Raw genomic sequence first — 22463 nt, 5'->3', positions numbered from 1 at the left:
AAATGGGTTCACGTGACATAAAACCACGATGCAGCATGTTTTCTAAGAATGGGATGCAAGAGGAGGGTTGACTAGGTCTCCAGCAGGATATAGATCACAAGATATAGGAGCAGAAGTAGGCCCGTCGAGTCTGTTCCACCATTCTTCCACTCACCCCCACTCCTCAACTTTCTCCCAATAACCCTTGATTCCTTGTCAATCTCTGCCTTAAATACACCCAATGACCTCACGTGGGTTTCACGACCCATTGACAAAATCAATTTTTCCACATTTGTTTTAAATTGACACCCTTTTATCCTGAAATTATGCTCTCCTGTCCTAGAATCCCCTACCATCAGAAATAATCTTTGCCATATGTACTCTGCCCAGTCCATCTAGCATTTGAAATGCCTCTGAGGTCCCCCTTATCCTTCTGTACTCCAACTAGTACAGTCAAAGAGTCGACAATTGTTCCTCATACACTAACCCTTTCATTCCTGATATCATTCCAGTAAATCATCTCTGAGCTTCTCCAACACCAGCACATCTTTTCTCAAATACGGCACCCAAAACTCTAAACCTGATTGAATGGAAAGGCAATTCTCCAACGACACAAACACAACAGTTACATGATATTATGTCTTGTGGATATTTACCACTCAGGAAGGTTCTTGTTGATTTTCAGATAGAGGTTTGTTGTTCAGGCAAGCATTAGTGTTTTTGTGACTCAACGTACCAGCATCTGAAGTCCGTTTTCTCTTCAGAAAAGCTTGATAGCTCAACCATGGAGCAGAGCTGAGCCACGACTTTGCAGATATTTAAGAGAGTGTGTGGGCAGGGTTTGTGCTGGACCAACAATCTCACCAAATGACTCTGCTTGAAATCAAGATTCAAACTATTTTGAGGAATACAACAGGAATTGTTCAACAAGAGCCTGGTGTTCCCTGAGGAGTTTTCTTTCAATAGTGGAAATTATTTTTTTTTAAAGCCCGTTAATCTTCCTGATACAGATCTTTGTATTTAACTTTCAGGTTGCTATCTGTTGTTAACTTGGAGGCCTTTAATGGGGTGACTGGGTGGAATCTTTGCTTTAACCAAGCAGTTCTCTTGCAATTTTCCAGCTGTAGGATGCGGTGCAGTTGCTTGCAACTTTAGCAAGTGGGATGATGATGTGAAACTGCAAGTCACAGCGTCATTTTTGTTTTTGAAAATGCCAAGGTGAAAATTTTAACGTTAGTCTTCTTGGTTTGCTTAAGTTTACAGAGGAGATGTTGGGTCAAGCTGAGAAGACAGAGTTGGATGCCCATTTGGCGAATCGGCTGAGCAAAGCAGAAAGCACAAAACGAGGGGCTGAAAAATTAATGAAGCAAACTGAAGTGCCGTTGAACCCAAACCCAGGTAAAGAAATTAATTTGAGCAGCAATACTTAAGAGATCAAACGATTTGGGCTTTTAGTGGTGTCCTATTTAAATGAACAAAATCTGATTAGAATAGAAGTTTATCTAATGTTTGGAAGTTGCCACAAAAAAATGGAGCATATAAATTAGATGTTGTAATTAAGATAAATGAACAATACAATGAGCCTGGTGTCACAGCATCTGCTTCAGTCTACAGTACATCACCATTAAACCTGATCCCCACTTTACTCCTGGTGTCAAATTATCTACCTCAACATACCGTAAATCACTGTTAAACCTTCTCCCCCTGTGAACCTGGTGTCACAGTATCTGATGCAGTTCATAGTATATCACTGTTAAACCTCACAAATGTGAATCCTACGATAAAATAATGCACCCCTTCTAAGTCTCACAGTATTCTAATCCCCACCTATTTAAAAAATTCCAAAAAAGAGAGAAAAATCAATCCCAAAACAAGCTACTCAAAAGTAGTAGCCCCCTAAAAATTTGGGTGTGGTAAAGTCCACAAGTGGCAGGTGACTAAAGGACTCAGTGTCACCCACCCCCAGTCAGACTTTCACAAAGTACTGAAACAAAAACATTCAACCCAGTGATTCCAGTCCCACTGATTGTTCCGGATCTTCAATATCGAGAAGACTTTGTGTCAATTCAACTTTTTTCCCATTCTTTCCATATTTTCCAATCTTCCCATTTCCATTCCCATTGAGCTTTCCCTTCGGTGACAATGGTGACGATCGCCCATTTCCTCGTACATCTGGCAATGAATTAGCAAATATTAAAGCATCGTGGTCATTCTCAAAAAACTGAGATTGAAAATTCCCATAAAAATCTTTCAATACTGCCGCATAACGAAAAGCAAATTTATATCCCTTTCGCCACAATACTTCTTAGGCTGAATTAAATTCTCGGTCTCTTCTGATAATTTCTTGACTCAGATCTGCATTAAAAAAAACCCTATTATTTTGAACCATCAGTGGATCCTGATTTTGCTGTGTTTTCTGCACCACCAATCGGAGGATCATCTCTCTGTCTTGATATTTAAAAGAGCGAATCAAAACTGCTCGTGGTAATTGGCCTGGAAACGGTTTCTTCCTTAACGCTCTGTTCGCTCGATCTAATTCCAGTCCATCTGGAATAAATTACCTGCCCTACACTTCTGGGATCCATTTCTTCAAAACCTACATCGGATCCGAACCTTGCATATCTTCCGGAAGACCTACTATCTTAACATTATTTCTACGACATTGGTTTTCTAATGAGCCAAACTTCTTCAATAATTCCTTCTTCTGAATCCCCCAATCTACAAAAGGATCTTCCACTATTTCCATTTTTTCTCTATTATGCTCCATTTCACTCTTGCATTCAAGAAAGCCTCCTCAATCTTTTTAAAATGATCTTGCACAGTATCCACTGATCGTGTCCATCTCGTAACATCACTCTTAACTACATTAATATCTTGCTTCATATAAGTTATTTCTTCACACACAGTGTTCATTTTAGTTTTCATTTCTGAAAATCCTTGAGTCATCTGATGAGTCATCTGCATTGATATATTTGCCATATCTTCCATGAGCTGAGCAATCCCTTCCTGAAATGGAAACACAGAATCCAGTCCAGGATCCATCACCTCCATTTGAGGCTGACCTTCTTTTGCCGCAGTCCCCAGTTCTTCAAATTCTAATGAAATTGAGCATCTTCTTCCTCCATAGCAATAGGTCCTCTTCCGGTGCTGCTGTGGGTCTGGACACCCGACAACAGTGTGCCGACCTCGTCAGTTCACCGTCGATCAGGCTCCCCCACAGTCCACACCTTCTCCAAAGGTTTGTGGACCCTCGACACACTGTGCATGCCCGGTAGGGCCACCGACTACGCAGTGCGTCTTCTGATGCTACACTGTACCTCTCCTGACCACCAGGCAATGCTGCACGCTTATGTGCCTGTCCTCGCTCAGCTGGCCCGCCCTCACGCCTGTGTTCATGAGTGCACGAGTCAAAACCGCTGAACTCATCGCTGAGCTGGTGCCATCTTGCGATAGCGCAAGTGGTGCCGACGAAATACTTCGCCGGGCAGGAATCCTCTGAGGCTTGGAGACGCCAGTCAACGACTCCGTTGCTTCAAGTTGAACTCGGCCATAATTCTTCAACACTTTTGTAAGGTAATTTCTTCTGGAACTGAGTTTTCGATTTTTTCACATTTGCAGCCATTTTGATCCTCCACTATTCCAAAGTCTATAAACAGTATTTTTAATCACTTTTACAACTTTTAATATCGAGCATTTAATAGTCTAACTGGGGAAGGGTGGAACCACACGTCTACCCTCTGCACCATCTTGTCACAGTATCTGACACAGTTTATAGTAAATCACTGTTAAACCTTCACATTACTGTGAATGGTGACTCTCAGTTTCTGCCTCAATCTACCGTTCATCAACGTTAAACCTTCTCCCCCTGTTAACTTCGTGTTAAAGTATCAGCCTAAGTTTACCACACATCATCATTAAACCTTCTCCCCATTGGGAGACTGGTTTTACTGTATCTGCCACAGTTTATCGTACATCACTATTATACCTTCTCACTACTGTGAACTCGGTGTTACAGAGCCTGCCACTCTACCGCACATCACCAGTAAACCTTCTCCTCAATGTGAGCCTGGTGGTACTGTATCTGCCACAGTTTAGTGTACATCATCATTAAAAATTCTCCCCAATATGAAGCTGGTGTCATCGTATTCAGCAAAGGTTATCGTACAACTCTGTTCAACATTTTCCCCACTATGAACCCGGTGTCACAGTAACTGCCTCAGTTTCCCATACAACACCAATAAAGCTTTTTTTCCCCACTCTGAGCCCAGTATCAATGTATCTACGTAGTCTCCTGTACATCACCATTAACCTCCACCCACAGTGAACCAGATTTCACAGTATCTGCCTCAGTTTATTATACATCATTTTAAAACCTTCTTACTACTGTAAACCTGGAGTCACAGATTCTGCATTATTCTACCATACTTCTCTGTTAAACCTTCTCAGTACTGTGAACACAGTGTCTCAGTATCTGCCAAGGTCGTCGACTGTACATCTCCGTTAAATATTCTCCCAACTGTGAACCTGGGGTCATAGTGTCTGATACAATTTATCGTACATTACTGTTAAACCCGCCAGATAAGCTCCAGATAACGAAAGAGGAGTTCTCGCATCTGCAGGAACTGGGGATCATTGGTCGCTCTGACAGCCCTGGGGCTCACCGCTCCACCTGGTCCCAAAAGCCTCCGATGGCTGGCACCCCTGCGGAGATTATCGACGGCTTAATGATATGACAGTATCTGACCGTTACCCCATCCCTCACATTCAGGACTTTATGGCCAATCTGCATGATATGAGAGTATTCTCCAAGGTCAATCTGGTGTGCGTGTATCATCAAATCCCATTGCACCCCGAGGACATCCCCAAAACGGCCATCATCACACCCTTCGGTTTGTTCGAATTTTTATGCATGCCTTTCAGGCTCAAGAACACCCCCAGACCTTCCAGCAGCTCATGGATACAGTGCGCAGGGATTTGAATTTTGTGTTCATTTATCTGGATGACATTCTTGTCGCCAGCAGAGACTGGGCACAACACAAGTCTCACCTGCACACCCTCTTCTCCCGACTGGCTGAATTCAGCCTAATGATCAGCCCGGCCAAATACCAGTTTTGTGCAGAAGAAAATTTGGATGGGATGAAACTAATCCAGAATCCATTGCACAAGATTGGAAAAATTAGATTGAGCGTCTTCAAATACTTGGAAGTTTTGAAGTCAACAGACTTTGGAGTGGCCACATTTGCTCAGTTACACCATTTTTCTGATGTAAGTGAAGGTGGTTTTGATCCTGTCAGTTACTGAGTCCTGTGAAATAACCAAGTGTGAGTAGATGGTGGATTTGTAATGGGAAAAGCCAGAGTGACTCCATTAAAGTCAGTCACCAGACCTTGAATGGAATTGACTGCTGCTATTATGGCGAGCAAAATGGACGCTATGTTAAGAAGAGAATTACAGATGGAGTTAGCAGATCCTGTGTTTTGGACTGATAGAACATCAGTGCTTAAATATATTAATAATGAAATCATGAGGTTTCATCTCTTTGTGACTGACAGAGAGAATGAAAACCTGGACAACAACAAATGGCAGATTTACCACAGGACAAAGTTTCACCTGATGAATTCCCATTTACATCCGTGGAAGTTGATTATTTTGGTCCTTTGCAAGTAAAGTGAGGACGAAGTGTTGAAAAACAATATGGAGTTATTTTCACTTGTTTGACTATGAGAGCAATTCATATTGAAGTAGCGTCATTGCTTGACAGAGACTCTTTTATTAATGTTCTTTGGCGTTTTATTCCTAGACCTGGTCAAGTAAAAAAATTATGTTCTGATAATGGATCTAACTTTAAAGGAGCTGAACGAGAATTATGAAAAGTTATTCAAAATTGGAATCAACATCAAATTCCTGATGCATTATTTCAGAAAGAAGTTAATTGGATATTTAATCCACCCATAGTTATGGGTGTGGTACGGGTAAGGGTTAGTTGGTTGTGGAGAACGTTTACAAAGGTCTGTACTGGGCAGTACTGGGCAGCAATGCTTAATGTTGTAATGGATGCAGAAGCTCTGGGAAGGGGTAAGGGAGGGACTGGCCAGGAAGTCTGCAGATGCTGGTTCCGAGGGCAATGCACAAACACGCTGGGGAAACTCTCGGATAGTTTTGTAAGGAGCAGGTCCTGCATCACCAGTCAAATTGAGTATTTCGAGGAGGTGTCAAAGGAAATAGATGAAGGTAAAGGTCTGTATGTGCTGCACGTGGATTTTAGTAAGGTGCTTGACAAGGTCGTCACGGTTGCCTCATTCAGAACGTCGGGAGGCATGGGATCCATGGAGCCTTGGCTGTGTGGATTCAGAATTGGCTTGTCTGCAGTAAACAGAGGGTAGTAGTAGATGGAACAATGACTAGTGGCTCTCCAAAGGGATCTGCTCTGGGACCCCTGCTCTTTGTGATTTTTATGAATGATGATGGGAGTAGAAGGGTGGGTACGTCAGGGGATGACACAGAGGTAGAGATGCTGTAGACAGTGCAGAAGGTTGTCAGAGGTCATCCAGTTTGCAGAGAAGTGACAGATGGAGTTCAATCCTGTAAATACAGATGTACTTAAACAAGCAACTGGTCCAGTTTTATTTCCAGAGTCATTTTCAAGGGCATGAATAACAGTTTTTCCAAAGAAGGTTGGAGACCCATTAAAAGTAGCTTCATATAGACCAATATCTTTATTGAATGCGGATTACAAGATCATGAGCGCAGAGCACTTGGTTAATGGCAGGATTAAGAACAGTGTGCAGGACAGAGAAATATTTAGATCCTGCTCCATAAATCGCTCAAGGTTGCTGTGCAAATTGAGAGGGAGTTTAAGATGCTGTATTGTGTGCTAGCCTTCAGGAGTCAGGGATTGAGTTCAAGAACTGAGAGGTAACATTGCAGATGTATAAAATTCTAGTCAAACCACACTTGGAATATTGTGTGCATTCCTGGGGCGAGAATACCAGTGGACGTCTAAATAAGGTGAGATGAGGGAACTTTAGACAAGATGTGAGGGGGATATTTTGTTGACACAGAATGTAGTGGGTGGCTGGAATGCATTGCCAGGGGTAGTAGTGGAGGCTGGTCCAAAAAAGTCATGAAAAAGATTTTAATTTCGGGACAGGAATAAAAGAAAAACAGAAGGTACTGGTAAGAGGGAGGGAAGAGTAATATTGTTATGGGGTAGGTTCAGATGGGTCAGCTGAAGGGACTCGACTGATCCATCCATGATTTGTCCAGCATCTTGCTGCCATGTCGTGGTGAACCAGGGTGTTGCCTGATGGAGACACGGTACTCTGAGCTCTGCAGATATAGATTGTGGTTTTCTCCATAACACACTTCCTCAGGTAAAGCAGAGGAAGGGAAAGGCCCTAGTGTGCAGAGGTAGGGAGGGGGTTGATGGGGGAAGAGTTGGGGCCCTCCAAAGTCATCGTGATCAGGCCTCGGAGACGGCATCTCTATCACTCGTATTTCTCTTTCCAGGAGAAGGAGCGATCTCAGAGACAAGACACGAGTCCAGAAGAACATTGCATCCCAGCTGAACAGAGGACGGACAACATCATGATGGCCTGAACCCCTCCCCTTCTCCCTCTGGCCCTGCCAACTCCATTCCCCACTTTTTCCATATCCCTTCACCCATTTCCCCCACCCATTTCTCCCCTACCTCTCCTCCATTCCAACCCCCTCCCACTCACCTTCCCTTTCACCTACCCTCACACCTATGCCCTAAACTCAGCCCTCCTCCCTTCACCTCCCCTTTCCCTCTCCTTTGCCCCTCCCCTTCGCCTCCTTCCCTTCCCCTCCTCCCCTTCCCCTCCTTCCCTTCCCCTCCCCTTCCTACCCCTAACTTAGGGGAAGGAGGGATAGGGGAAGGGGGTAGGAGAAAGGAGGTAGTGAGAGGATAGGGGTAGGTAATGAGGTAGTGGAAAGGGGTGCAGGTATGGGGTAGGATTAGGGGAAGGGGGTAGGTGTAGAGGATAGGGGTAGGGTTTAGGTTAGGGTTGGGGAATGTGGGTAGAATTAAGATATGGGTCATGGACGGGTAGAGGTACAGTTACCTCAGTTAGGTTTAGGGTTAGGAGATGTGGGCTCGGGTTAGGTCGAGGTTTAGGGTTAGGTTTAGAGTTTGGGGAAGTGGGCTTGTTTTAGGTTTAGGGGAAGGGGGTAGGAGTAGGAGGTAGAGGTGGGGTGTGAGTTGGGGTTTGGGGAAGGTGGGTAGGATTAGGGTTGGGTTTAGGGGACAGCGTAGGGATAGGGTTAGGGGACAGAGTGGAAATAAGAGTTAGGGTTGGGGACGTGGTGTAGTGTTTAAAGGTATCGGTAGTGTTAACGTTAAGGATAGAGTTTGTTAGGGTTAGGTTGGGGAGGGGAGCGGGGGAGGCGAGCAGGGCACGGGAAATGGGGAAGTGATGGGGGAGGGGAATGGGCATGGGAATGAGGAGGGGTACGGTGTAGAGGAAATGGGAGGTGAATGGAGGAAGGCATCGCTACCCCCTCCCCTCCCCACGCCTACCCCCACATTATCCCTGCCTCCTCTCCTCCTTCCAGAGGAAGCCGGACCTCATACCAGACAGAACCTCCCTGTAATTTCAGAGCCTCCGTTTCAGGAAGTGCCTTCGACGCTTGCCGTTGGACAGACATCTTGTCTCTTGATTCATTCTATACCGTTGATATTAAATTTAAAAATGGTTTGGTCTTTTAAAGCTTGAACTCAAAAGGCTCGTCCAGATAGACAACACAGAAACAGGCCCTTCGGCCCCACTCTCCTGCTGGCTGTGCTGTTGTAATCAGTCCATATTCCTCTCCACCTTTTCATTCTTAGCTCCCATCCAGCTCATGTTGCCTTGTCAATCTCACGGTCTGTGGGAAGAAGCTATTTCCCTCCCTGGCTTCTCTGCTGTTATTCCTCCATATCTCCTTCCTGATGGCAGGGGGACAAAGATGCTCTTTGCTGGATATCTGGGAGTCTATTTACAGAGCCCATCCCTGCAAAAAATTCAGGGGTCCCTTGCCTTGAGGTTCCACCCATGTTGCCTCTCCCTCAGCACTCTCTCGTCAGAACACAACTGCACCTTCCTTCCCCTCCTCTCCCAGGTCTCAGTATCCCCCTGACAATTCCAGTCAGCTGCCATGTCTACACCCTGCCCCATCTGCTATCGAATGCCCTGCATCCTCCTTCCCCGTTGGTTTCCTCCTGTTATCAGAATGGACCCCACCCTGTTGAAACTACCCATATTCTCACTGATCTCTCTGCACCACTGCCCTCCATCCAGGGGTCTTGGTTGTCTTGTGGTGATGGTGGAGAACAAAGTACCAACTCAAGGAGATGGGGAGCAGTAAGGAGACCCCCAGTTCCAGGAGACATGGAGAACCACAGAGATGCCCAACTCTATAAATCCGGTAGAACCTGGTCATCAGGTGCAAGGAGCTCTCGGGTACTGCTGCACGTGAGGCAGGTGTGGCCCATCCCCACTCCTCCACCCTGTCAATTCCCAAAACACATTTCCTATTCATGTGGGGGTCCAAAATGTATAGAGTCTGGAGGACCATGTACGTCGTCAATCAATGGGGGCATAACCCTAACCAGCATGGCTATTGTGTTTGGCTGTGCTTGGAAACAAAGTGCAAGGGCACCAAAAGCCACTATGTGCTGAAGTTCTACCTGGCTCAGGTGTTGCGAAAGATTGGTCTGGCCCTGATGCCACACAATGTCCTAGTCAGCAGGACTTTGCCCCATCACCTTCATGGGAATGGTTGCATAGACAAACACTGTTGACCACAGGGCCATCAGGCAGTGGTCAGCATGGAATTCCTGCTGACACAGAGACTAGGACTTGATGAGAAACTGCGGGGTGGTCCCCTGAGCAGAGCATCCAGAGACAGACATCCAGAACTGCTGGAAGACCAGAATCTCAGTGAAAGATGCCCTTTGGTCTGCCTGAAACCCAGATAAGAGAAGCAAACACTAGAAGCCCAAAGCAAAGGGAGGAAGGTTTAGGGGCAATATCAGGGGTACTTGTTTTTACACAGAGTTGTGGGTGCCAGGAATGTCTTGCCAGGAGTGGTGATGAAGGCTAAAATATTAGCGGCATTTAAGGGCTTCTTGGACACATTAATGAAGGAAACATAGAAGATAGAAGCAGGAGTAGGTCATTCGACCCTTCGAGCCTGCTCAGCCATTCAATGAGATCATGGCTGATCTTAAAGTTGAGTACCCCGTCCCCGCCTTCTCTCCGTAACCTTTAATATCCTTATACTGAAGAAATAGATCTAATTCCCTCTTAAATATATGTAATGAACCTGCCTCTACTGCCCTCTGTGGCAATGAATTCCACAGATTCACCACCCTCTGGGTAAAGAAATTCCTCCTCATCTCGGTCCTAAATGGTTTGCTTATTATCCTCAAACCATGGCCCTGGGTTCTGGATTTTCCCACCATTGGAAACATCCCATCTCCATCCATTCTGTCCAGCCCTGCCAGAATTTTATATGTCTCTATGAGATTCCCTCTCAATCTTCTAAACTCCAGTGAGAACAATCCCAATTTGCGCAATCTTTCCTCATAAGTCATTCCTGCCATTCCAGGTATCAGCCTGGTGAATCCCCTCTGCACTCCCTCCATTGCAAGAATGGAGGGTTCTGAAGGAGGAAGGGTCTAGTTTTTATTTTGCTTGGAATTGATAGGTCAGCGCAACATCGAGGTCCGAAGGGCATAACTGTTCGACGTTAACCTGCTGGTCTTTTAGCACATGGAGATGTGGGTGAGGGAACGCTGCCCACCGGCCTATTCCAGGTTGCTGAGAGATGCACTGAGGCTTGGCGCAGCCAACACAAGGGGGCTGTGGGGAAGGACTCTTATCCTCCGGGTCTTAAGGGGCAGAGACTAAGGGGAACCCCTTCAACCACAGAGTGCAGGGAGTAACCATGAGGTATCAAAGTGGTGGAATGAAGCTAAACAGAGAACGTGTGCAGTGAAGGGAATACAGGCATGCAACACGAGGATGAGAAAAGACATGGAACAGTTGTCCTCTTGGTCAATAATTTTAGAATAAAGTTAATTTTGGGGTGAAAAAGAGAAAAGCCCGAACTCAGTCACCTTTGTTTCATGAGATACATTCTCCAATCCAGGAAAGCTCCTCTGTACCCGTTCAAATTGAACCCGAGGAAACTGTATTCATGGTGGAAACCTCTGCAAACACACAACGGGACCTACGCACAGAGAGACAAATGATACACGTGCAGTCCCTCCCAAAAAAGAAATAAATTCTGTTGAATCAATAGCAGAGTCATGGAGTCTTTGTCTGAGCCGGTCATCCATCATTCTCCATTCTCACTGCTCGCAGGAAGAATCAGTTTCTGGGCCTGCTGCTACTGGCTCCGATATTCCTCGACTTCTTTTCTGATGAGAAGAGCTGCCAAATGCTGTGGGCAGGTGGAAGGGATCCTCGACGACGTTGACAATGAACCCGGTTTATCCCATTGATATTTGGGATAGGTGGGTTGGGGGGAAATAGTCCCATGATCCTATCTGCCACTCGTGGTCCTGCCGATCATTTAAAAAAAATATTTATAAACTTAAAACCACAACAAATTCACACAATTAATAATAATGCTCATCTAATGTGTGGCATCTATAAAAGAAATAATAAAGAAACCACCTCCCACCTTCATCCCCAATATCCTAACCTCTCCCCTTCTCGCCTCAACAGAAGTGTCTGTTACTTTAAAGTTTCATTAAATAAACGGAGGCCTTCAGGTGAAAGGGAGTGTCAGGGTTTCATGTAAATATCCACACCCACCCTTGGTAAATATGGGCTCCATATTCTTCTGACATATCAAGTTGGAATGGCCTGTTAACCGAGACACGAGCCACTACACTAGAGAGCCGACAAACACGGTGACAGCGCAGACACCATTGGGGCCAATGCCCATCCCAGGGGATGACCCACATGGTTGGAAACAATGAATAACGGGAGGATCGCCTTCCAACCCGAGGCTGGAGCTGCCTGTTCAAGCAACTTATCTTCCACTTCCACTTCTTGGGTGCATGTCATTCTTTCCAGACTTCGCAGGAGCGCGCCTGCTACAGTGGTGACCTCAGCAGGACCCAGCCCTTCAGTTGGATGTGAAGATCACGGTCCAGGCGGCTCTTCAGATGGTTTGGTTGAAGCTGTCAACGTTCTGGATGTCGCAGTCACACGTGGGGTTCAAACAGGCCAAGGACCAGTTCCACCTCCAAGAGATCACCGCTGATGACATCCATTACTCCTCCATGATGTTCTTGCTCATCAGGACATGGCAGCAAGGCTCATCGACTTCTGACATCAGCCTCCCGAGCAAGGCAAATAGGATGCCCTCAAGGAGCTCTTAACCCGCACCTTCAGGCCACGCCTTCATCCTCCACCTCATTCTGTTCCTGCTCTCACTGTCGCATGGCCCAGACAGTCATCCCAACATGACTCCCCTCATGCTATTTCTTTTCAGCTCTCACCAAATGCCCTGGACCCACTTTTCAGGAACTCTTCCCTCTTCCTCCCTATGTCATTGGAATCTCCATGTACCACAACCTTTGGCCCACTTTAGGATGTCTTGGACACCAGCAGCAACACCCCAGACACTGGCACCAGGGAGGCACCACCTGGAAAAGGTCCAGGGTCCTAGTCCAACAGTCCTTTTCCTGAGCATCCAGGCAGCAGAGAAATATCAATGGTTGCTCAAAGCAAAATCCACATTGCGGTGCCCACCAACAAGTTGAGGCACAAAGGTTTGTGGGTCTTTTGGGTTACTGGTGCCAACATATTCCCCATCTCACCCTGCCCCTCCATCTACTGTACAATGTTGCCCAGGAAAAAAAACTCTCCGCTTCATTGATGACCTGAACAACAAATGGCTTCTTTAATGGCAAAACACGCTGTTGAACACCACTGCCACTGACCACAAGCATCCCCAACTCCTCAAAACTGGAAGACCCTTTGAATGACTTGTCTCTGCCATGAAGACAATGGCCTAGTGGAGCGTCAAGCAAAAGAGGCAAGGTCGCCGAGTCCCACACAGCTTCTGGTTCAATTCCCTCCTGGAAGCTGCCTCCCGCGACTCCCCATCTGAGTGTGAGATGCTCGCCTGCTCACCACAGAGAACCAGATGGCAGCAGAGACAGTCACACGCCAGCCTCACCTCCCCAACATGTGATGGGTTCAATCTGCGGATGCCACTCACAGCGTACCGAAGAAGTGGTACATGGCAGACCGCAGAGAGGCCGGGCCCGAAGGGCTGAGCAACTTGCAAGAACAGATCATGTCCTGCCCGAAAGTGACAGCCTCCCACCTGAATGACCCCGAGAAGAGCTTGGCACCATGGCCTGGGGCAAACCGTTCAACACCCTCGATGCTGGACAGCAGGGAAAAAGCTTGGTTTACTGACGGCTCCGGCTGGTGGAGGTGCGAAAAACAATGGAGTAAGGTGGCAGCGCTCCAGCCCACCACAGATAAAGTACTGACACAAGAGGGTGTGGTGGAGGGGAGAGCCAACTATCCAAGCTGGTAGCTGTGGCACTGATCCGAAAAGGGACAACCAGGTGGGCCCAGGAGCCTCTTTTCCGATTAGTGCCACAGGTTTTCTGGGCTGTGCCAAATAGCACGTCAGTGTGGATGGGTCGGCGGCAGGAGACAGGGAGGCAGATCCATGGCTGCCTGCTCTGAGGACAACAGCACTGGCAGATCTTCTGAGAGGTGGAACAACAAAAGAAAAATCAGGGTCCACCACGTGGATGGACACACCTCCAGGAAAACCGCTGTAGCTGACGCGATGCCACTGTGGACTGAGCTGCTCAAATATGCTCTGCCACTATTTTCCCTAAGCAGAGTGACCCCGGAGCCTTGGCAGCATTGGTGCATCATAAATGTGGGCATATGGGGGAACTATGATGGACAGAGGATCTGGGGGTCTCATGATGTTGCAAGAACTGTGATGGCCAAATGCCCTATTTGTCAGCAATTAAAACCAAGGGCCACATTTGCCGGGGTTCGGGAGCTGGCCAAGTCTGATAAATTGACCATATCAGGCCTCTCCCCTGCCAAAATAAAAAGTGATATGTTCTCACGATGGACAGCACATACTAAGATTTCCTGCCAGCGGGCCGACCAAGCACCATTTTAAGCGTGCTCCATATGTGGAATACCCTATCGGGTAACGTCCACCAGCAATGGGTGGTGATGCCAAGTATTTGGGGCCACCTGCATATCCCCTACCACCCACAGGCATCCAAGATCAATGAGTGAATGAATGACCTGTTCAAGGCATCGTATGTGACAAGTTGATTGTCAAGTCTTCTATCCACGAGTGGTTGCAAGTGTATCGATTAATCAGGCGAGTTTGTGTCTGTGTGTGTCTTTTACTCCTCATGCAACTTCACTACATGTGTCAATAAAAGACAACTGTGTTCAAATTCGCCACCCTTGGGAACCCTCGAATCAGTTTCACACACATAATAATTGGTGCAGTGAGCAGGCTCCTTCGAGTTCCGACTGAACACAACTGCAGTGGAGATGCTTTGGAAACGGGGCAGGATATCTAGTGCAGGCAGGGAGAACAAGATCTGGTGGTGGACTGACGAGAGTGCAGGGTTGGGGAGCTTGGCAAGCATGCTGGCGGACTATGGCAAACTGGTAGACTGGTCCAAGCTCCTGGATCCACATCTTGAGAAAATAGGTCACCACGTGTTGTCCCACTTCAAGAAGTCGGGGTTCCCAAAATCTAAGGGGAATCAGAGGGTGCCTTTTGGCTGCCAGTGTTTCTCCTGAGAAACCAATGTGAGATCATAGAAAGGAAAGATTTGGAGAGGGCCCAGGAAAATAAGGAGATAAAGGTGGTCCAGCATCGCTGCTGTGCACTGCAGGAGGCAGCACAGACTCCCTCAACCTGAGACACTGATGTCGAGATGAGAGGGACAGAGGTAGCCAACAGGCATGCCTATCAAGGTCTGACTCCCCCCCCACACCCCCAGTGAGTGAGTTTGTACTGGCCATGGAGCGATTAGCCGAGGCCATTTGCCAGGATTCAGGCATTAAAGGTTTCAGAACGGGCCAGGAAGAGCATGAAATCAATTTATTTGCAGAAGTTGTTCTGATATATCTGACAGACCCGACACACTCATTGCCCAAGTTGTGCTCCACCCTGGAGGACTATGGGGAGATCTCTGGGTATAAGTTCTTTTGGGATATGTGCAAAATCATGTAACTTAGGAAGGGGGATTAGAGCCAATGTCAAGAAAATAGTCAACAAATGTGGCGGCAAAATGGGATCAAATATCTAGGAGTTAGAATAGATAACAACGAGTAATTTAGACCAGCTGAATTATTCTCCCCTTGCTTGGGGAAATTGAGGAGGATTTAAATGGTTGGATGTCCCTGCCCATTACACTAGTGGTGTCACAGAGAGGGGAGGTGTCACAGAGGGGGGAGATGATGACACAGAGGGGGTGATGATGTCACTGCATGGGGCAGCCATAGCTGAGTCGTGCCATGGCACAGCAACACGAGAAAGATGCCTCTCCTGGAAGGGGATTCTGGCCCCCATGTCGGAGTAGGACGCTGTATCATCCCAGGGACCCTCTGATCAACAGGGTTGTGTTTGGAAGCACCCTGCACCCATGGGTGAGATAAAGAGCCTGTTACAGGCTCCCCTACTGGGACAGAGACTCCTCTGGCACCATCCTTCACCCAGTGTGGGCGGAGAGAATGGAGGCTGCATTTAATCCTCTCTCCCCATCCTTAGTGCAGGCCACTTTATGAGGCAGCTGGAGGGGAGTGGGAAGGGGAGAACAATGGCATGTGAGGGGATACAGGGATGGGGTCTGTAGGAGTGGAGGGGAGAACGAAGGAACGGGGTTGCACCACAGGCTAATGTCAAGGGAGATTGGATCAGAGGTAGGGGACATAGGGTTGAGCTGGGGGGATGGGGTGCGAGGGGACGGAAGGCACTGGGGAAACCATGGGGGTGGTGTTGGGTGGGGGATGTGAGAGTGGTAGAGGAATCGGGGCAGGGGAGAGTGTGAGGTGTCTGAGGGAGAAGAGACGTTGCGAGGGGGATGGAAGGTAGACCTTTCAACAGAAATGGGACAGAGCTTCCCCTCCACCTGGAATGGGATCTGTCCACTGAGAGACAGGACCGCTCCTCCACCTGCCCCCACCCCCCCCCCCAGGTTACAAGATGCCTTCCACCCTTGCATACACCCCCACACCCCCCCCCCCAACCGGGATAGGATTCTTTCCCCCAGTGGACCTGGATCAAGGTGCTAGAAAGTGTTTCTGCTGCGGCGGACCTTGCAGAGTTGAGCGGTGAAGAGTGGGGCTCTCTCCACACCACCTGCTCCCTCAGGCGACGAGGTCTCGCTTGCATCATGGATGATCACGGTGTTGCTGAGCTTCTGGGAATGTGGAGGGCTTCTGCTAAACCCGTGGTAGGGTTCAGAGTGGTTCATCTCCCCGGGACGCGCTGAAGGTCAAGATGACCCGATCCTCTCATGGAGGGAGGGTTGTAGACAAAGTGAACGGCTGCGGAACTGGCCTCAGTCTGAGGAGAGTGATCAAAGAGGGACCTGGGGTGGCAATATTTCTACTGAGAGGCTGGAACGAACCACCAGAGGATCAATTCTGACATTTAGGTGACCCTTGGAAGGGAGTTAGAGGGAGGGGTAGAGACTAACTTGGACAACAAGGCTGGGTTGGGATAAATGACCTGTTGTGTACCCTCTGGGTGTGTAAATTCTGCTGCTTCTGCCCCAGAGGACATGGCAATAAGGTCACAACAGAGGTGGCCACACCGGGTCATGGACCCAACGTCCCCAAGGTGGTGTCCTGTACAAATGTTAAAATCATCGACAATGGATCTTTCGGTGTGGTGTACCAGGCAAGGCTGGTGGACTCCGGAGAGCTGATTGCCATCAAGAAGATCTTGCAAGACAAGAGATTCAAGGTGAGGGGGAGGAGCAGTTGTGTGGAAATGGAACACCCTGATATTTAACTTCAGGCCTACAGCACGTTCACAGGCCCTTGCGACACATGAGCTCGTTTCACGCAATTATACCCAATTGACAAACACCCCAAACACATTTTTGAAGGGTGGGTGGAAAGAGGAGCATCTGACAGAGACCAAGGCAGCCATGGGGTTTGGAAACAGAGAAAGTCACACAAACCCACAACAGCCCCCCCCTCCCCACACACAACCCCCACCCCACACACACACACACACACACACACACACACACCTGGCAAATAGCAGAGATTTTATGCAAATTAATTGTTTTGTAGAAGCTGGGAAAACAATCATAAAAACTGAAATGATACTTCATTGAACCCCCTGACGAGTCCCCACTCCAGCGACACGAAACGTCCCCCCCACTGACTCTCGAAAAGTCCCCCACTTCGGCCTCCCTAGGAGTTCCCCACCTCTGACCTCTTGACGAATCTCCTCCCCGCCTCCCCCCTCAACTTGGACAAGTTGCCCCTCAGGGCCCCGATCCATCGCCCAGCCTTGCTGATGTTCCTCTCTCGCCATAGAACCGCAAACTGCAGATCGTGCGAAAGTTGGATCACACCATCATCGTCCCTCTTCTCAACTTCTACTCCTCTGTAGTCAAGGTAAGATCCACCTGCACCCACCCCACCCTCACTCTGATGCATATCATTTGCTGCTACCTTCCCCATTCCTTCAATCGATCTGTCTCGCTGCAGCCTCTCTGTTGCCTCCATCCTGCCCCTCTGACCAGTGCCGACTCCTTGACGCTGGCTGCCCTGCTCCTCACCCATTAACTCATGACCTCTTGCCATTTCAACTCCAGACAGCAGCAGCCAAGACCACAAGACAAGGTCGCCAAATTCGGCCACTCAACCCCTCCAGTCTGTTTCCCCAATTCATTTCACGAATGTATTTTCCCCCATAACTCACTTCCGCAGAACCTTTTGGTGCCCTTCCAAATCAACACCTGCTCTGAATCGTCCCAACAACTCAGCCTCCACATATTCGACCCCAGCCAACACACGGCTGCAAACATATCTCATCTCAAAACGTCAATGGTTTTTCTCTCCCGGTGGATCCTTGGCTCAAGAGGGAGGGCGGTCAGAGCTGGACATTTTGTGCAGTCTCACCAGAAGCCGAATGATGGGGCAGCGGACGGGTCCACTATGGCCTGTTGACGCTCTGCTCGCTGAGCCCTTGGATTCATGCAATGTTGTGTTGAGCAGTGGGTGCATCAGGCCTACAGAGAGCAGGAGGGGCTGGCACTCCAGTTGGGAGAGGCACTGGGTGTTTGAGGGTAAATCCAGCTGACATGTTTGTATTGTGTCCAAGAGAAAGAGGAGGTTTATTTGAATCTGGGTCTGGACTATGTTCCCGAGACAGTTCACTGCATGGCCCAGCACTTCAACAAGGCCAAGCAGCCCATTCCCATGATCTACATCAAGGTGGTTGTGGGTCTGGGTGGTCAAGTTGTCCACTGGGGCAAGCTTGGATGGTGGGGTTGGAGGATATGAAGGAGTTTACTGGCTAAGTCTTGCTGGGGACTGGATATCGATGAAGGGTGCATGAGGGTCTCAATGGGTATTGGTGAGGAGAGAAAGGGTAGTGAGGGGAGAGGGGTGGAGAGGATGATGAGGATGGATGTTGATTGGCAGGGAGGGGCCCTTCACCCACCTCCCCTTACCCTCAGGATCCAGAACCGGCCAGTGTGGAGGCAGAGTGGGTCATGTTATATCGTTGTGTTGCCAGATGTTCATGTACCAACTGTAGCAGAGCATGGCCTACTTCCATCCTCAGGGGGTTTTCCATTGAGACATCAAGCCCCAGAAGATGCTGGTAGATCCCGAGATGGCCTTCATATTGCTCCTTTATTTCGGCAGGTAGATCCACCCGTGTCTGCCCGTTCACCACTTCAACACGGTTCTGATCCCTCTCCCCAACACGGCCTTGTCCCCTCCCCACCAGCTCTCACCCCTCCCCCACCAGCTCTCTCCCCTCCTCCCTCTCCCAACTTGCCCCTTCCACAGCTTAATAACTTATTCTAAATAAGATTGTGGGGGGCTTAGATGGAATGAACACCCAGAAAACTTTCCTAAAGTGTCAGGTGCAAATCTCAGAGAGCATCCGCTTCAGGTGAGGGGAGATTTTTTTTATGCAGAGAGTTGTGAGAGCTTTGAATGCGTCACCGGAGAAAGTGGTAGTGGTTGGTAGAATAGGTACATATAAAAGTCTCTGAGACGAGCATGTGGATGTAAGGGAACAGAATTTTTACATGATAGAGGAATTTGGGGATATGGTGAGAAGGCAGGGTAGGTCGAGTTAGATCATAAATTAGATCAGCTCGATAGGCCATTTTTATCCTACTCCTGTTCGCACTTCCTATGTTCCTATGGGTGTGGTACAAATAAAGGTTGTGGAGAACATTTACAAAGGTCAGTACAGCCTTTATGGGCCAAAGGGCCTGTACTGGGCAGCAATGCTTGATGTTCTAATGGATGCGGAAGCTCTGGGAAGGGGTAAGGGAGGGACTGGCCAGGAAGTCTGCAGATGCTGGGGCCGAGGGCAATGCCCAAACATGCTGGGCAAATTCATGGATAGTTTTGTGAGGAGCAGGTCCTGCTTCACGAGTCAATTAGCGCTTTTCGAGGATGTGTCAAAGGAAATAGATGATGGTCAAGGTCTGTATGTGCTGCACGAGGATTTTAGTAAGGTGCTTGACAAGGTTCCCACGGTGGCCTCATTCAGAATGTCCGGAGGCATGGGATCCATTGAGCCTTGGCTGTGTGGATTCAGAATTGGCTTGTCTGCAGAAAACAGAAGGTAGTAGTAGATGGAACAATGACTAGTGGCTCTCCAAAGGGATCTGCTCTGGGACCCCTGCTCTTTGTGATTTTTATGAATCATGATGGAAGTGGAAGGGTGGGTACGTCAGGGGATGACACAGAGGTAGAGATGTTGTAGACAGTGTAGAAGGTTGTCATAGGTCATCCAGTTTGCAGAGAAGTGACAGATGGAGTTCAATCCTGTAAATCAGATGTACTTAAATAAGCAACTGGTCCAGGTTTATTTCCAGTCATTTTCAAGGGCACGAATAACAGTTATTCCAAAGTAGGTTGGAGACCCATTAAAAGTAGCTTCACATAGACCAATATCTTTATTGAATGCGGATTAAAAGAATGTGTGGGCAGAGCACTTGGTTAATGGCAGGATTATGAACAGTGTGCAGGACAGAGAAATATTTAGATCCTGCTCCATAAATCGCTCAAGGTTGTTGTGCAAATTGAGAGGGAGTTTAAGATGGTGTATTGTGTGCTGGCCTTCAGGAGTCAGGGGATTGAGTTCAAAAACCGAGAGGTAACGTTGCAGATGTATAAAATTCTAGTCAGACCACACTTGGAATATTGTGTGCATTCCTTGGGCGAGAATACCAGAGGACGTCTAAATAAGGTGAGCTGAGGGAAATTTAGGCAAGACGTGAGGGGTACATTTTATTCACACAGAATGTAGTGGGTGGGTGGAATGCATTGCCGGGGTAGTAGCGGAGGCTGGTCCAAAAAAGGCATGAAAAGGATTTTAATATGGACAGGAATTAAAGAAAAATGGAAGGTACTGGTGTGATGGAGGGGAGGGTAACATTGTCGTGGGGTAGGTTCAGATGGATCAGCTGAATGGTCTTGACTGATCCATCCATGATTGTCTAGCATCTTGCTGCCATATTGTGGAGAACCAGGGTATTGCCTGATGGACACACGTTGCTCTGAGCTCTGCAGAGAGAGATCATGGTTTTCGCCAAAACACACTTCCTCAGGTAAAGCAGAGGAAGGGGAAAGGCTCCAGTGTTCAGGGGTAGTGGGGATGATGGGGGAAGAGTTGGGACCTTCCAAAGTCATTGTGATCAGGCCTCAGAGACAGCATCTCTATCACTCGTATTTCTCTTCCCAGGAGACGGAGCGATCTCAGAGACAAGACACGAGTCCAGAAGAACCTCGCATCCCAGCTGAACAGAGGACGGACAACATCATGATGGCCTGAATCCCTCCCCTTCTTCTCCCTCTGGCCCTGCCAACCCCATTCCCTGCCTTTTCCATGTCCCTTCACCCACTTCCCCTCTTCTCCTCTACCCCTCCTCCATCCCAACCCCCTCCCGCTCACCTTCCCCTTCCCCTGCCCTCACACCTATGCCCTAACCCCAGCCCTCCACCCTTCACCTCCCCCTTCCCCTCTCCCCTTCCCTTCCCCTTACCCCTTCCCCTTCCCCTCCCCCTTCCCCTCCCCTAACCCTCCCCCTTCCCCTCCCCTTCTCCTCCTCCCCTTCCCCTCCCCCTTCCCTTTCCCCTTCCTACCCCTAACCTAGGGGAAGGAGGGGGAGGGGAAGGGGGTAGGAGAAAGGGGGTAGTGGAAGAGGGTAAGGGTAGGGGTTGTGGTAAGGGGTAGGGTAGGGGGTAGTGGTAGGGGGTGCAGGTATGGGGAAGGGGTAGGAGGTAGGGTTAGGGGAAGTGGGTAGGTTGTAAGGGATAGGGTAGGGGTAGTGGTAGGAGGTGCGGGTATGGGGAAGGGGTAGGAGGTAGGGTTAGGGGAAGGGGGTAAGTTGTAAGGTATAGGGTAGAGGGTAGTTGTAGGCGGTGTGGGTATGGGGAAGGGGTAGGAGGTAGGGTTAGGGGAAGGGGGTAGTTGTAGGGGGTGCAGGTATGGGGAAGGGGTAGGAGGTAGGGTTAGGGGAAGGGGGTAGGTTGTAAGGGATAGGGGTAGGGTTTAGTTTAGGGTTGGGGAAGTTGGGTAGAGTTAGGGTTAGGGTTTCGAGCAGTGTAGAGGTAGCATTAGGGTTAGTGTTAGGAGACATGGGGTAGGGCTATATCTTGGTTTATGGTTATGTTTATAGTTCGGGGAAGTGGGCTTGTTTTAGGTATAGGGGAAGGGGGTAGGAGCAGGGGGGTAGAGGAGGAGTGAGGTTTGGGGTTAGGGGATGGTGGGTAGCATTAGGGTTGGGGTTAGGGGGCGGCATAGGCGTAGGGATAAAGTTAGGGGACGTGGACGGGGTGGGGGTAGAGTTAGGGGACGTGGAGTGGTGGTAGGGGGTATCAGTAGTGTTAAGGTTAGGTTTAGGATTTTGTTAGGGCTTAGGGTTAGGAGTAGGAGGAAGGGAAGGGGGAGGGGAATGGGGAGGCGAGCAGGGGACGGGAACTGGGGAAGGGAAGTGGGGAGGGGATGTGGGAGGGGAACGGGCAGTGGAAAGGGGAGGGGAACGGGGTAGAGGAAAGGGGAGATGAACGGTGGATGGCATCCCTATCCCCTCCCCTCCCCTTCCCATCCCCCGCATTTCCCCTGCCTCTCCTCTCCTTCTTCCAGAAGAAGCTGGGCCTCTTTCCGTCCAGAACCTCCCTGTGGTTTCAGAGCCTCCGTTTCAGGAAGTGCCTTCGACGCTTGGTGCTGGACAGACATTTTGG

The 22463-nt window shown here is 48.7% G+C and overlaps 1 long non-coding RNA gene across 1 annotated transcript; it reads left to right on the top strand.

Moving 5' to 3' along the window:
- The first annotated feature begins 16023 nt into the window (after nucleotides 1-16023).
- Nucleotides 16024-21404, top strand: LOC138746352 (uncharacterized). The gene is made up of 3 exons (XR_011346890.1): nucleotides 16024-16977; nucleotides 17562-17642; nucleotides 20962-21404. It is a non-coding gene; the product is annotated as an uncharacterized lncRNA (long non-coding RNA).
- Nucleotides 21405-22463: the final 1059 nt, after the last annotated feature.

Source organism: Narcine bancroftii, chromosome 11 (assembly GCF_036971445.1).
Source record: "Narcine bancroftii isolate sNarBan1 chromosome 11, sNarBan1.hap1, whole genome shotgun sequence".
NCBI classification, from domain to species: domain Eukaryota; kingdom Metazoa; phylum Chordata; class Chondrichthyes; order Torpediniformes; family Narcinidae; genus Narcine; species Narcine bancroftii.
The sequence above is the reverse complement of the archived record's forward strand: the minus strand, read 5'-3'. Positions and strand labels throughout refer to the sequence as shown.